Raw genomic sequence first — 16,418 nt, forward strand, 5'->3', positions numbered from 1 at the left:
ATCAATGGCGCCATGACAGGGTAGCCCAGATCTATGGAGTGTACATCCTGTTCCATGTGGAAAATGCAGTGTGCTGCTCATGTCTTGGATTACCAGATGTGCAGCAATTATCGTCAAATGGAGCAGCTCGAGCACTGGGATTTAGGGCTTGTGCAGCAATTGCTGTTACTGCAGTGCATCTGCTAGGCTGGGAGCTTCATGGAAAGCACATTTCTTGATGTGGCTACCCCACAGCTTAAAGGCTAACACAGATAGAGGAAATAGATGACTGCCGAGAACTCAGGAAGGATCGGCCAATGTGCCAGGGTAAGGAATTTCACCAAGCTTCCGCAGAACGCTCTGATGTGCATGGGGATGAGCAGCCAGTGGTCAATTTGCTCATTGGTATCAACATCGTAGGTAGAAATAAGAGTATGGTCGACAGTCAGAATATAAGGAGCTAGGACGGAGTCAATCAAGCAGAACGTCAAAGGTCTTAAGGCGTTTGGCAAGCAACGTGAGGAGCAACTTTCTTTTGCAGTAAGTAGCAATGACCTGGAGCTCGCTGCCTACAAGGCTGGCGGAAGCAGGACCAATCAATTATTTCAAAAGGAAATAGGATGCAAATAAATGAAGCAAATAAACTGCAAGGCTACAGGGATTGAGTAGGGGAATGGAACAGTGTGTGTTGCTCTGCATAGAGCTGGCATAGGCTTAATGGGAGGAACGGCCTCCTTCTGTGCCATAAATTACACAAAGTGAGTCGCAAGTGAGCATAGAAATTGAAAGATTAAGCTGATGAATGAATGGCTGGAGAGATAGGGCAGGAAGTTAGATTGTAGATTCATGGGGCATTGAAACGAGTTCTTAGGGAGATGATACCTTGATATGAACCTTGGCCAGGCGCTCAGCTGTTTATATTATCCAGTTAGGGACCAATACGTATTTGTTTAAAGTATACAAAGTTGGACATTCAAGGCGCTTAGCTTAGGAAATGGAAACACAAGCTTCCACGGGCTTTGAACAAACAAAAATAAAATTTACTTTAAAAGATCAGAAAGAAAGATCAATTTACACTGTATACTTTATACTCTGATAATCAGGGTTACTATCAGGCACATGTTCATTAACCGACAAATTTTGGTTGAACACACCACACAGCAAAATCAATGGCAGAAGCGACCAAGACAGAATCCATAGGTTTCTCAACAACCCACCCACATATCAGGAAACACTGCGAGTCAATCAATCTCGTGGACAGTCTGTCTCTCTCACGAGGGATTTTAGTCGATCTTGCCTTGGAATTCCTTCTTCAAGTCGCAGCAATTCAGACGGCCTCAATGACACACCACCTCACAGGGTTTCAATTTCGTCTCCAAAGACTCTGCCGCCCTAGATTTCTGATTCTGCACTCCTGCACTAACTCACAAACATAGGTTTAGCTCCTTAGTCGCGCAGAGCAGCATACTGCTGCTCTGAAAGTTTTCTGATGCCCCAACTGCACACAGCCTGGAATCACCAACATTCTGCTACATTTTCTAATCGCCAGGGCTTGACCCCAGTTTGCCAGGGATTCTCTTGATCCCTCTTTTATCCCCAGCGATTGTCCTGAGCCCCCTTTGATCGCATAGGCTTCTTTGAGCCCTCACCGTTCAAAGTCTGCCAACCACAGCCCTTTCTATGCTTTGAGCCTCCTTCTGTGCTGGGACTTCTCCCGATCCCCTGTCTCTGTTGTCTGTCTGGAACTTCCTTTGGGACCACCTCCTGTCCCCTGCCTGGGGTTGGTCTCGACTATGTAATTCTGCTCTGGCTCACATGATAGGTGTTTTCACAATATTTCTTATTTTTTCTGTTTTTATGAAGGCGCACGGCTGGCATAATCACGAATCCTTTAACTTCTAGATACTGCATTTGCTGCCCACTCCTAGCTCACGCATGCTCAAAACTTCCAGGCTTGTCATGACTATGGAGTTCCTGGCCCCACACCACGAGAAGGTAAGTTGGATCTCCCTATCACACCCTCCCCTGGGAAGAAAGAAAACTTCACCATAGTGAAGGTTTCTTTCCAATCGCTTTACAATTTCTTTACAAGAAGTAGTTAACATCACAAACCTTTAACAAATAGCTTATTACACTCTGTACAGATAACCTTTTCAGTTTGTTCCAGAATTACACATATCACATTGTAAAGTTACAAAGGCATCACCAAAGCACCTTTCAAAATGCGAGCCCATGTGTCCTTTGAGCACTTAAACTTTGTAGCCACCTATTCCACCGAGGTGAAATATGTCTCAACTCCGTCTTCAGTGAATTTAGGAAACAAGCGAAGACTCTTAGTTATATCAGACCTCGGAGTGGGACTCGATTCTTCCTCCAAACTACTAGCCTTTCATTCACCCCATAACCTAAGCATTCCTATTGCCCGTTCAGGCTGTATGGTTCTTTTGTTCTCTGGGTTTCAAGTTCGAGCTTTTGCATTTCTTTTTCTTTTTCCTGTTCAAGCTGTTCCATTTCTTCTTTCTCTTTTTTTCCAGTTTGAATATTTTTCATTTCTCTTTCTGTCTCAAGCTGTCTCATTTACGACTAAATTCTAGCTAATTCAATTGATTTATCAAACGCTGTGCTATTAACTCAATTATATCTGCTTTCTTCGCCTCTGCTTTTAACTCTAACTCTAATTTCTCTGTTTAACTTGATTAACCTAGCTTTGGTCAATTGTTGCAATTCACTCAGGGGTAAAAGTGCAGAAAAGTCATTCCAATCGACAAAGCTATTCTGCTTTTCAATCAGTGTAGCAATGTCACAGTGACATCTTGTCAACCTCCAACTCAGTAAGTAAGAACAATCATACTTGACCGTGGATTCGAAGTTCTGGAGAAGCCCTCCATTTATGTTATGAAACTTAGCCAGGCCCAAATGTGTGGTACGATATGGTTAGGGAGCAATACTTATTTGTTAAAAGTCGACAAAGTCTGAGGTTCAAGGCACTTGCTCAGAGAATAAAGCCAGGCTTTTCAGGATTTTCCTAATCCCACCTCTTCGTCAGGGCTTCACCTGAGCCCTCACTACTTTAAGCAGCCCCTTTTCTGCCTAGAACTTCTTTCTCTGCTTCTATTTCTTCTTCACTGGGACCTCGTCCCGTCCCCTGTCCTGGTTCCCTCTCTGAAAATTATTTTTGGACCTTTCCCTGTCCCCTCTTCCCGTCCTCTGACTGGGAGCCTTTTGCGCTCCCCATCACATGACAGGATGGCTGAACCCTTTAGCTGCCCGATTGCACGTGTGCGGCCAACTCCCGAAGCTGGGCAGGAATTGGAGCTCGCACACAACCCTCACCCTCGCCTAGCTCCACCAGAAGGACAGTTGGACCTCATCACTGCCTGGACGTGATGCACCTTAACAGAGCCGGGATCAACTTTGTTACCCAATACTTTGTTAATGTATTAGAAGCGTTTAAGCTAACTAGATAGGAGTGTGGGAACTAGGAAGAACGATTAGAGGAAAATCAATGTGCATGGAGCATTGAGAGAGACAGAGAGCACTAGAGTAGGAAATAGTAGGGCAGCAGGTGGGTTCAGAGTAAGAGGGGATGGACCAAAATCTGAGATAGGGTCACTGTGCATATATGTGAATAGCAGCGTGTAGTTAAAAAAAGATTGGTGATCTGCAGGCGTTGATAGCTGCGTAGACATATGATAATCTGGCATAACGGAGAATTGGCTCAAAGTAAGGCAGGGCTGTATGTTGGATCAGGCCATAAGACCATAAGACGTAGGAGCAGAAGTAGGCCATTCGGACCATCGAGTCTGCTCCGCCATTCATTGACATAATTGCTGATCTGATAATCCTCAACTCCACTTTCGTGCCTTCCCCCCATAAACCTTGATTCACTGACCAATTAAAAATTTCTCCATTTCAGCCTTAAATATACTTAGCGACCCAGCGGTAAATAATTCCACAGATTCACTACCCTTTGGGAGAAGAAATTACTCCTCATCTCTGTCTTGAATGAGCGACCCCTTACGCTGAGATTATGCCCTCTGGTCCTAGACTCCACAAGGGCAAATAACCTCTCAGCATCTACACTGTCAAGCCCCCTAAGAATCTTAATTGTCTCAATAAGGCCGCCTCTCATTCTTCTAAACTCCAATGAGTACAGGCCCAACCTACTCAACCTCTCCTCATAAGAAACTCCCTCCATACCCAGGGTCAACCTAGTGAACCTTCTCTGGACTGGCTTCAATGCCAATATATCTTTCCTTAGATATGGGGACCAGAAATGTTCACAGTATTGTAGGTGTGGTCTAACAGGTGCCTTGCATATTTTTAGCAAGGCTTCGTCATTTTTAAACTCCATTTCCTTTGAAATAAAGCCAGGGAAGGAGGAAAGGATGAGGAGCTGGCGGCATTGATTAAGGACAACATTATTGTGCTTGATGGAAAGTATATCCCAGAGGGTTAAAGGGCAGAATTTATTTTTCCAGAGCTGAGGAATAGTAAAGGTACCATTACATTTCAAGGCGTTTGTTATGGTGCAACAACTAGTGGGAAAAATGTAGAGGAAAATATTTGCAAGGAAATTTCAGAATTACCCAATAATTGTAGGTTATAACGGGTAACTTTAATGATCCTAAAATAGACTGGAATAGGAACAGTGTTATTTGCAGAGAGGGGGAACAAATCGTAGAATGTGTTCAGGAGAATTTTCGACATCAGTATGCTCTCAGTCCAATGAGAAATGAGGCATAAAATGGAACCTTGACCCCTTAAATTGCTGGTTAATGTCTAAAATCGTGCCCATCAATTAGACCACAGAACAATGTTTGCGCAAATCCCCAGCATTGTTTCCTGTGTAAGGTATGTCACCTTGTGGCGTCATTAGCCTGTAGAAACACAACGTCATGTCGCAACAACACGTCACGGTGGAAAGATAGAAAGGATCAATGTAGCCACGCTGTTTCTTGCTCTCCTCTTCTCTCTCTCTATCTCGAACGTACGCACACACACACATTTAGGCCCTGGGTGCTCTCAAGGCCGTTCTATTTTTGTTTTGAGGGAGCTTAAATCCGTGTGGGATAATGAAACTGCCCTTGGTTTAAGTAGATCCCTAATTCAAAGTTTTTTGCTCGATATTCTGAATAAAGAACCTAATAGCCAATTACTTAATAATGTATTAATGGGCAACAAGTCTGCTTTATGATTACATTTGCATGCTACATTTGTGTCAAGCACAATGAAGTAACAGAAAAACGTTGGAATAATTATGAACATCAACGCCTGAATGGAAATTAGTGATGAATCATAGTTCCTGCGACATCGGAGATCTTCCGTGCAACCATTGCGCCGTTTTGCAGATTGTGAATTGCACCTGTGAGCATCAGATCGTGCGTAAAATTACATGCAGACTACAACTGTATCAACAGAGTCAAGGGTTTTGCATTTGTGTGCCTAATTTTTGTAATCCAAATTCTAGGAGTGATTTCAAGCTGGACCTGACCCGACAGTTTAAAGAAACATGTCTGGCAAGCCGTCACTTTGATGCGCAGATCGGGTTAGATGGAAATAGGGTTCAGCCTCAAATCAAATATAAAACATGCACGGAGTGGTATTTTTAACATGTTTTTTTCATACTCTGCTGATGCTATTTACACCTTGACTGAACACTCGCTTTCCTTCATGTTAGGTTTGTGTAGGACATTCCGCGTACGTGGAGATACACGATTATTATAATACTTTCATTGCCTCTAATCAAATTAGAGAGCCAAGAGATATTGAAGTGTCGGGTTAGTACTCTTTACTAAATGAGATAATTAATGAAAATGCCTACAAGGAGTGCATTTGAGAAATAGGCGACAATTGTAACATTATGGCCACATTCCAAAAACTTCTTCTGGAGATTGGTATTCTTTCTTACTTCTATCAAATGCATTCAAGCCTGTTCGATTAGCTATCATATATTAAATATCATCTGCTTCACGGATTCAGTACGTACCTATTATATTTCCTAATGACTGCTCATGGTCTGTTAGCCAGGTAACATCACTGCAACTTCAGGCCTGACTTTGCGTAACTATTTGCATAACTATTGCAAAACGATAGATACCTACTTACGAACTAAATGTGGCTGTCCTGCTTGCTACACCTACACATATGTATCACCTCAACAAAGATTCCAGGACAAAGGTTTATCGAGAAGTTTAAATAAGAATTGTTATTAATGAACTTAGGCAACCAGGTGCATGCATAGCCCATGAAAACTGTTTCAAATACCCTGGCAGGAACGTGAGAGGCACCTTTCCTTCGCCGCTCACAATCGTTCCATGTCAGAATAGAGAGAGTTCCTGTGAATCCAAAAAGTGCAACAGCCGCTACAGAACATTTGGGATATGTGTGAAACGGCAACTATGTGTGTATCTCCCAACCCAATCAGATTGAAGACTTGTTAATAAACACCATTGAGTCCGAGCAAAGGAAAGGGTGTTAGAATATTGCATTCTATCGAACATTAGGTTTGAATAGCGAAATAATGCAATGAAAATGAATATCCGGTAAAGAGAGATGGGATATTCGGGAAAAAAAAACTTTCGTTTTATTTTTCAATCTTCAAAAAATCGGAAGGGACGAGGCTTCGTACTTGCAAAAGTTAATTTTCAGTTTCCGAGGGATTGTTGTACAACATGTAGGGCTTGACACGTTTTTGAAAGTCTAGTAGCACTGCAAAGGGAAGGCATTAAATTTGTGGCGTGCTCAGCTCGTATACATCAGACCATTAAAGAAAGCAAACATGGTTCATTGCATTTTATGGCGAGTTTCATGGTAATCTGTCAATATCATCCAGGTTTGGAAATGTAGGCAACACAAAGATCCTCTTTAACTATACAAAAGAAAGCGGGTGGTGAAAATTAGAAATTAGGACTAGAGATTAGTTATGGATTTAAAGGCTACTTATGTCTGTACCAGGCGAGATGCATCTAAGCATACTGAGGGAGCTAAGGGTGGAAATTGCACAGGCACTGATCATAATCTTGCAATCCTCCTTAGGATGGGACCAGAAGGCTTGAGAATTGCAAGCATTACATTCTAGTTTAAAAAAAATATTTGGGTAAGCACCGTAATTACAGGCTATTCAGTTTAACCTCACTGATGAGAAAGATTTTAGAAATGATATTATGGGACAAAATTAGCAGTCACCTGGACAAATGCGGATTATTTAAGGAACTCCTGCGCAGCCTTGTTCAGGGTAAATCGTGTTGAACTGACTTGCTTGAGTATTTTTTTTATGTGATAACAAAAGTTTTGATGACGGTAATGTGGTTGATGTGGTGCATATGGACTTCCTAAAGGTGTTTGATAATCTGCCACATATAAACAACGTTAGAGCTCGTGGAATAAAAGGGGCAGAAACAACATGCATGCGAAATTGGCAGTAAACAAATAATAGTAGTGAACTGAAATAAAAACAAAGTATTGGAAAATCTCAGCAGGTATGGCAACATCGTGAGGAGAGAAATAGGATTACCGTTTCGAGTCCAATATGACTCTTCTTCGGAGTGGCAAACTGCTGCTCCCTGAAGGAAGATAAATAATTGGGTATCCCAGGGGTCGGTATTAGGGCCCATGCTTTTCTTCATATATATTAACGATCTAAACGTGGATGCGCAGGAAACAGCTTCAAAATTTGCGAATGACACAAAACCTGCAAGTATTGTGACTGGCGAAGAGAATATTGGTAAACTTCAAAGGGACATTGACAGGCTGATGGAATGGGCGACAAGTGACAGATCAAATTTCATGCAGAAAATTTTGAGGTGATGCATTTTGGAAGAAACAAGAAAGAAAAGCTACAGAAAATAAAAGGCGCAATTTTAAGGCGCAGGAGGTGGGGAACTTGATATATCTGTGCAAATCGATGAAACTGGAATAGCAGGTCAAGGATGCGATTAATAAAGAATAAACAGTCATGAGCTTTAAACATAGGGGCAGAGAGCACCAAAGCAATTACGTTCTGATAGTGTCTATAAAACACTTGTTCGGCTTAAACTGGAGCATTGCGTCTAACTCTGGGCACCACCCTTTAGGAAGGATGCGAAGCTATTAGAGATGATGCAGAAAAGATTCAGGAGAATGATTCCAGGGATGAGGGACTTCAGTTACATGGATAGATTGAAGGAACTGGGAGTGCTCTCCTTGGAGAAGAAAAGATTAAGAATTGAGAGAGGTGATTAAAATCATTAGGGGCCTGGAGAACTGCATCATTTGACGGAAGCGTCGAGAACCAGAGGACACCGATTTAAGATGATTGTCTGAGTGTATGGGGGAGGCAAAGCAAATCGAGGCCTCCAAAATAGAATTGGATAATTATCTGACGAGAAGCACAATTGCAGGTTACGAGGAAATTGTGGGGAGGGTGGTGAATTGTTTTCGCGGGCAACCAGCACGAACATTGACGAATGGCCTCCTTTTGGGCTGCAACAATTATATCATTATGTTCCATGATCTCGCATAAGATCGTTGCTATTCCCACCTTGGACTGTGAATGTGTGGTGCCCTGAAGAGATATTAACGTCTATTATGTTATTGGAAATTATTGTTAAATTGGAATTTAGTAGGGCCTGTGTCTATGTGTGTGCCTGTGTGTTGCTTAATTAGATTAAAATCAGCTGATCTGGGTGCTTTGAGGTATAGTAGTTTGCGATGTTAATAAGATAAATGTAAGGATAGAAGGTAAAGAGTACGTTTCCATTTGTTGGATACAGCATTCAAAAGAATTTGTAAAACCTTGTATCTAGCTGACAGACGCCAAGCAATGTGTTTATGTTACTAATAAAAATTGATGGATTGAAAACATTATTGTTAGATGTAAAATTTAAAAGAACTAGTAATACAATGGAAAATTTAAATTCAAAGGGGAAGCTAGGTATAAACAGAAAAGAGTTGTGTTTATAAGTCAGAGGCATTTAAGGCCTAAGCAGCCTGTAAGCCTCCCACTGTGTCTGCAAAGGAAACTCATTTTGAATTCGTAAGGTTAAATGTGCTTTGTCTGGAGTCTGTTTAACGTCTATGGGTTATTGTTGCCCTGGTGCAGACCTACCCGGGAGTGATTAATTTGGGGATTTGTTTAAAACTTGTGGTAGGAATTTGTAGATGTGTTTAAACTTGTTGTTAAACTAATAAATGTTTAATTTAGTTTTATATTAGAAAAACCTCTTGCGGCTTGGTGGTTTTATTCCTCAATTGAGAGCTGCATCTCAAACATACGAATTGAAAATATAGATTATGACATTTATTCAAGTTTCCCTCTGGGATTTAAACAACTCAGCCTTTACCAACTGCTATGTCACAACAGTAGTCACTGGAAGTAATGCCCAAATTCTGCGTTCATAACGGTTTACCCTGTTAACCTCGCCGTTATTTCCACTGCAAAATATTTTTTAAATATTCATTGCAACGGAGTGGATGCCTTGTGTTCACATCCCAGGTATCGTTCAAAAACTCTGACTTCTGTAGAATAATTCACTTTCCAGTTATACACTCCAGGCATAGCTTACTTCCGTGCCTAATATCTGTGTCTGTTCCAATGCTCAAAATCTGTTTTAGTGTAGCTTAACGTCTAAGATTAACCAGAGCGTAATATTCATATGAAATGATATAATGCTAGATGGCTTGGCTTAATCCATTGAACATATACACACCTTTAGGGTCATTGTTGACTTTGAACCGAAGGGGCTGCTACTGACTAATAGCTTGGCGGCACCCAAATGCAGCAGGCGTCTCCGTGTAATTTTAACATACTTTATTGAAATATAGTTTGATGATTACGCATGTTCTCAGACCTTGTTCACGGGCATTTTTATGGAGTTAGTTATATGGTTTTGCAAAGATAATGGTACCATTTACTGATAAATGGTATACATTCTACAACGACTTCAGTGGTAACGGTTTAATGAAGTGTACAATTGAATTTAATTTGCAGGGCAACCTTGTTTTCTGTCCTTGAAAAAGGAGGAAGAAATAATTAATAGGTCCAGCTCACCGGAAAAAATCTCTATTCTGTAAAATTTCTTGGCTAACTGCAAAGTAACGTATAGCTTAATATTTCATCATTTATTACCGTGCTTTGAGGTATAATTAAATGTATAACTGTCTTATTTTTTGTCCACAATTTGAAAGGGAACGTAAGGTTGTTTATTTTACGCTCATTGTGTTTTAAGCAACACTAGAATAAATGAAAATGAATTTTCTTTCTCATTTTCGTGCAACCGATGTTTTATTTAAATTGGAAGGCTTAAGATTCCCACATTGCCGGCAGAGGGCAGCTTAGTCTACATTACTCGCGATATTTTTCTCCACTTCGCAGTTGACCGTAAAATATTGCCAGTGCGCAATGAAGAATATTTGCAATCGAAGTAACTCGTGCTCGTTTTACGCACTCTCAGCGGACATAAAAAAGATATAGCAGAAGAGTTTCTTTCTTGCAACCGGAGAATGGGTCTTAAACCCCACCCCATAGCAAGATTAAACATGGGTGTCTTAAGTTATTTCCATTTCGAATACCAAAAATCATCTTGTCGGTTCTGAGGCAACATGACAAGGTCCTAGCCGCTTTGCACCGTGGACCCTTTAGGATTGTGGACGATACTGAAATTTACCTTACAAAATAAAAAAAGGTCAGGAATTCGACTCCTGAAATTAAGAGAAAACAGAAAATGCTGGAATTACTCAGCACCTGTTACGGAGAGAAACAGAGATTTTGTGGAGACAAAAACAGAGTTAACGTTTCAGGTCTGTGTCCGTTGTAATGAAACCTGAAATGTTAACTTTTTATCTCTTTCTCGCAGTTGCTACCAGGTGTGTTGACTAATCCCAGCATTTTCTATTTTTATTTTAGATTTACAGCATTCGCAGTATTTGGTCCATTTTTATGCCTGGAATCGGGTTGAATTTGGACACATGATTCAGATGCAAAATAGAAGCGCCCTGGCCTATCAAACGCAGATGTCTTTATGAATTTAGATCTAAAATAATATTGCGGACACTGCAGCATTATAATGTAAATCACCCATGTATGTATATATATTATAAATATATATATATATGTAACAGAATTACATGTTTTTCAGCTCATGGAGGGGCATTACGAATCATTTTTTTCAGTAATAGAACATAATGATGTTGGTTTCCCTTCCCCAAGCCCCTTCTTCACTTCAATAGAAATCAGGATTCTCAGATGCTATCCCATAATAGCATCTTATTTTCAAGGAGTCAAGGTTTGACAAAAGATGAAATAAGCGAGAAATCTTCCAAGTTGAAATATTATTTCAAGCTTCAAACTTTATTTATCACCAACATGAATACGGCATGGATAAGCATATATCCCTCATACAGTGCCGGTTAAAGTTTAATTGCTGTCTGGTTGCTACTTTAGAAATAAATACAATATTCAATGCTTCGAATTTTAATTCACACAATTTAGATAAATAAAAATATAATAGTATTCATTTTTTATTAAACACCTTTAAATATAATGTTGCAATTACAAGAAACAAATGAAGCAAGCCTGCTTTAAGAGAAGCTTGGTGTAGTAGTTGATTGAGGCTCCTTGTGTCGCTGTCTACCAATAAGGACCTGAGCCGCTGTTAGAGATCTACCCCCTCACTCATCATCTAATCCAGACCACAATCGAAAGGAAAGGGACACAGTGCTTGCCTGCGCCTGCACTGCGCAACCATTTAGAATCGCTAAATTCGCGGCTGTGCTTTTTCTGGGTTTAAATTCGCATTTCGACGCAAGAAAAGGCATTTTTTTTCCGGGGAGCTAAAGCGACGATTGAAATGGTTGTTAGAAATCCTCATACATATTGAGTAAAATAAAGCAATGGCGAATACACTCTGGGCCGGGGTGTACTGTTTGCTTCTGTATCATGTCTCCGACGTGGTTTTCGGACAGATTCGCTACTCTGTCCCCGAGGAACTGGAGATTGGTGCCTTTGTTGGAAACATCGCTGAAGATTTGAGAATAAGTGTTCGGGAATTATCAGATCGGAGGTATCGCCTAACTTCTGCTGACGGAAATCAATATTTCGAGGTAAATATGGACACTGGGGTCTTATTTGTTAATGAAAAAATTGACAGGGAGCAGCTGTGCCCGGAGAGTTCCACCTGTTCCATATCTTTGGAACTCGCGCTGGAAATTCCTTTCGTGGTGTTTCCTGTTGAAGTGGATATATTAGACGTAAACGATAATTCACCTATTTTCTCGAAAAAGGTATTCTCAGTACAGATAGCTGAGACAGCAGCACCAGGAGTGCGTTTTCCTCTGGAGAGTGCGCACGACCCGGACGTGGGGTCGAACACGATCAGCACTTACCAAATTAGCTCGAATGATCACTTCGGCCTCAAAATGCAGACAAGAAACGACGGTAGCAAATTTGCCCTATTATTGTTGGAGAAATCACTGGACCGTGAACAACAATCAACTTTTGACCTTTTATTGACGGCTGTTGATGGTGGAATCCCGCACAGGACTGGCACAGCTCGGATTATTGTTAACGTAGCGGACGTTAATGATAACTCCCCTGCATTCGATCATGAAATGTACAGGACAAGCGTGTTAGAAAACACACCCAAGGGCACTTTGGTGATCAAGCTACACGCCACTGATTTGGACGAAGGTGCAAACGCTGAATTCAAATATTCATTTAGCAATTACGCTTCAAAAAGAGTGCTGGAATTGTTCAAACTGGACGCCGAAACAGGAGAAATAAGAGTTGAAGGTTTGCTGGATTATGAAAAATCAGACGCTTATGAGCTAGCTGTACAGGCTGTTGACAGTGGTGCACGCGTGGGACATGCAACAGTTTTGGTTAGAATAATTGACGTAAACGACAACGCTCCCGAGATAAAGCTGAAGCCAATAACTAAAATGGTTTACGAAACTGCTCTACCAGGTACGCTAATCGCTGTGTTTGGAGTGATGGATCCGGATTCGGGGGAAAACGGGCACGTTCGATGCCAGATTTCAAACGATGTGCCATTCGAACTTCGGACGACTCTGAGGAATCACTATAGTTTAGTCACCAGTGATATGCTGGATCGTGAAGCGACTGAAATGTACAATTTAACAATTTCAGCATGGGATGCTGGATCTCCTGCTCTATCCACAAATAAAACCATCGTCCTTTTTGTCTCTGACATAAATGACAACATTCCGCGATTTACACAGTCCTTGTACAACGTCTATTTGATGGAGAACAATTCTCCTGGTGAATCCATTTTTTCCGTTACCGCCCTGGATCCTGATTTGGACCAGAATGGAGAAGTATTTTATTCTATCCTAGAGAGCCACGTCCAACACCTTTCTGCGTCTGTTTACTTTACCATCAACTCCAAAACTGGTAGCATTGTTTCGCTGCGATCCTTTGACTATGAACAATTGAAGAATTTTCAGATCACAGTTCAAGCTCAGGATGCTGGATCTCCATCGCTGAGCAGCAGTGCTATGGTGAACATTGTTATCCTGGATCAAAATGATCATGCTCCAAACATTATTTCACCAGTAGCGTGGAACAGTTCAGCGACACTTGAAATTGCGTCTCAGCCAATATTGGCAGGATATATATTCACCAAAGTAATGGCTAATGACGCAGATTCTGGGCAGAATGCACGACTTTCCTATGAACTGATTGAGGCTACTGATCGGAGTCTCTTTACTATGGGCCTCTACTCCGGAGAAATCAGAGCAGCCCGAAACTCTATTGAACAAGACAGCACCACACAAAGACTTGTTGTCGTAGTGAAAGACAACGGACAACCAAGTCTGTCAAGCACGGTCACAATTGTCTTTTCGATGCAGGCGAATGTTACTGAAAACGTTTCTGGACATGCAGACAACACTAGACACGCCGAATATGGTACGGATCTAAATATATATTTAATAATAATTTTTGGATCAACTAGCTTCATATTTCTTTTAACCATCATCTTGCTGGTCTTCCTGAAGTGCAAACAAGATCGAAATAAGATACATTACCACCACTCTGCTGTTTCCTGTTGTTGCATGCGGAGGAATTCGAATGATGCATTTGCTAGGAGACCTATAGGAAACCACGTTTTAAATTATAACGGAGCTCCTCAGATGCTCCCTGTTTCCGAAACTTATGGTTACACAATTCGCTTATCGCCGGAATCATCCAAGAGTGATTTTTTGTTTCTCAAGGCCTGTCATCCTACGCTACCACTGAGTGACAGCAGTACTAGTGATAGCATTGTCCGGAAGTGATCTAGCAACACACCCATATACAAATAATGAACATCGCACTTCCCGGAGGAATTGGTGTATTAAGCAGTGCATTCCAAGAATACTCTTCCTGTACATTTGCCATCCAGTGCAGCAGATGACGCGAGCCTCGTGAAAACGTAGCAACCACTGTCTATAATGTTCTCTTTTGTGACTTAGATTATTAGGTTCAATTCAATTTTTAATCATCACTTTGCCGAAGTATTTCACCAGTAATTGCAATGCATCATCCCATGGTAGCATTTCCTGCAGAAATGTTCATGAAATAAAATCATTCACTTCACATTTGACTGCAAAGAACTGGTCATTGCATTTGCAACCGTCGTTCTTTTGAACTATTGGTTGCGTAAACTCCTTACCTCAATTTTTTTTTAACATGTACGGGCATTAAGGAGCTGGGATTGGTGTTCTGTGAGTCGCTTTATCGTACCTTCAACCGTTTATTAGTGTCAGGGATAGTTTCTTTTGACTGGACGTATGTCATATTGATCCTATTTTAAAAATGGGGTCAAATCAGAACCGGGGGATTACAGGCTTGTGAGCCTGCCATCCACTATGAGGAAGGGCCGAGAAATGATCACTGGAGATATGATTTATTGCCACTTGGTACCAAAGGTGCCGATTAGGAAGGCATAATGTGTAATTGTAGATGGCTATATTTTGTGACTGGAAGGCTGTTTCCTGTAGGATTGCGCAGGGCTCCACAGTAAGTTCCCTGCTTTCTGTGGTATATAATAATGATTTAGACATAAGTCTAGCGGGAATGATAAATAATTTGCAGATGACACAAAAATGACCACGCGGTTGATAGCAAGGAGGATAGCTATAGACTGCAGGAAGCTATCAATGGACTGGTTAGGTGGGCAGAAAACTAACAAATGGAACTCCACCCAGGGAAGTGTAAGGTGATGCATTTAGGAAGGTGAAGCAAGGCATATGATTACTCAATCAATGCGAGGATACTGAGACGTGTAGAGAATGTAAAGGACATTGGAGTAAATATCCACAGATCCTTGAAGGTAGGAGGACAGTTTGATCAGATTGTTAAGAAGGCATCTATAATCCTTTAATTTATTGGCCGAGGCATGAAGTATAGGAGCAGGGAGGTTATGCTGGAACCATATAAAACCTTAGTTAGATCGCAACTTGAGTGTTGTGTGTAGTTCTGGTCACATCATTTCAGAAAGCATGTAATTGTATTGGAGAGGGCGCAGATGAGATTCTGTGGATGTTGCTGGGACTGGAAAATTGCAACTATGACGACAGATTGGATAGGCTTGGGTTGTTCTCCATGGAACAGAGGATGTTGAAGGGAGACTTGATTGAGGTATACAAAATTGTGAGGGGCCTGGATAGAGTGGGTGGCAAGGGCCTATTTACTTTAGCAGAGAGGTCAGTGACTAGGGGCTATAGATCAAAACGATTGGTAGAAGGATTGGAGGGGACATGAGGAAAATCTTTTGTCACGCAGAGAGAAATAGGGGTCTGGAACTCACTGCCTGAAAGTATAATGGAGGCTGAAATCCTCAGTTCATTCCAAAAGGTGTCTGGTTGTGCACCTCAAGTGCCGTATCCTGCAGGGCTATGCCCCCAAATCTGGAAAGTGGGATTGGGCTGGGTGACTCGTTTTTTGACCAGTGCAGAGACAATAGGCCAAATGGCCTCTTTCTGTGTCGTAAACTTTCTTTAATTTTATGGTTCCAAAATTAGCTTATTACCAATAAATTTGATAGCGCATTTTGTGGTTGTCCCTCGGGTAGGGGATGTGTAATAACTAGTGGATAATATCTGTCAGATATTTCCTAAATGGCTGTTCTGTTGATAGTGTTCCATTTCACTAAATTGGGAAGGACAATGGGACTTGAGTTTAATACAAACATACGAACATGCAAACATACATACTTACGAAATAGGAGCAGGAGTAGGTCACTTGGCCTTCAAGACTACTTTGCCATTCAGTAAGATAATGGCTGTACTGATTGTAACCTCCCGCCTACCCCCCAAATCTTTCACTACCTTCTTAATCTGGAATCTACCTAGTTCTTCGTTAAAACATTCAAATACCCTGATTCCACTGTCCTGTGAGGAAGAGAGTTCCAAAGACGCACGACTCTCTGAGAGAAAAAATAATGCCCCCATCTCTGTCT

General features: G+C 41.3%; 1 pseudogene across 1 annotated transcript; it reads left to right on the plus strand.

Annotated features, from left to right (window-relative positions):
- Positions 1 to 11,643: 11,643 nt before the first annotated feature.
- LOC144686064 (protocadherin alpha-C2 pseudogene) lies at positions 11,644 to 14,554 on the plus strand (annotated as a pseudogene). Its single transcript, XR_013577842.1, has one exon. The product of XR_013577842.1 is annotated as a protocadherin alpha-C2 pseudogene (transcript).
- Positions 14,555 to 16,418: the final 1,864 nt, after the last annotated feature.

The sequence above is a fragment of the Cetorhinus maximus genome, chromosome 10 (genome assembly GCF_964194155.1).
Source record: "Cetorhinus maximus chromosome 10, sCetMax3.hap1.1, whole genome shotgun sequence".
Taxonomy (NCBI): Eukaryota; Metazoa; Chordata; class Chondrichthyes; order Lamniformes; family Cetorhinidae; genus Cetorhinus; species Cetorhinus maximus.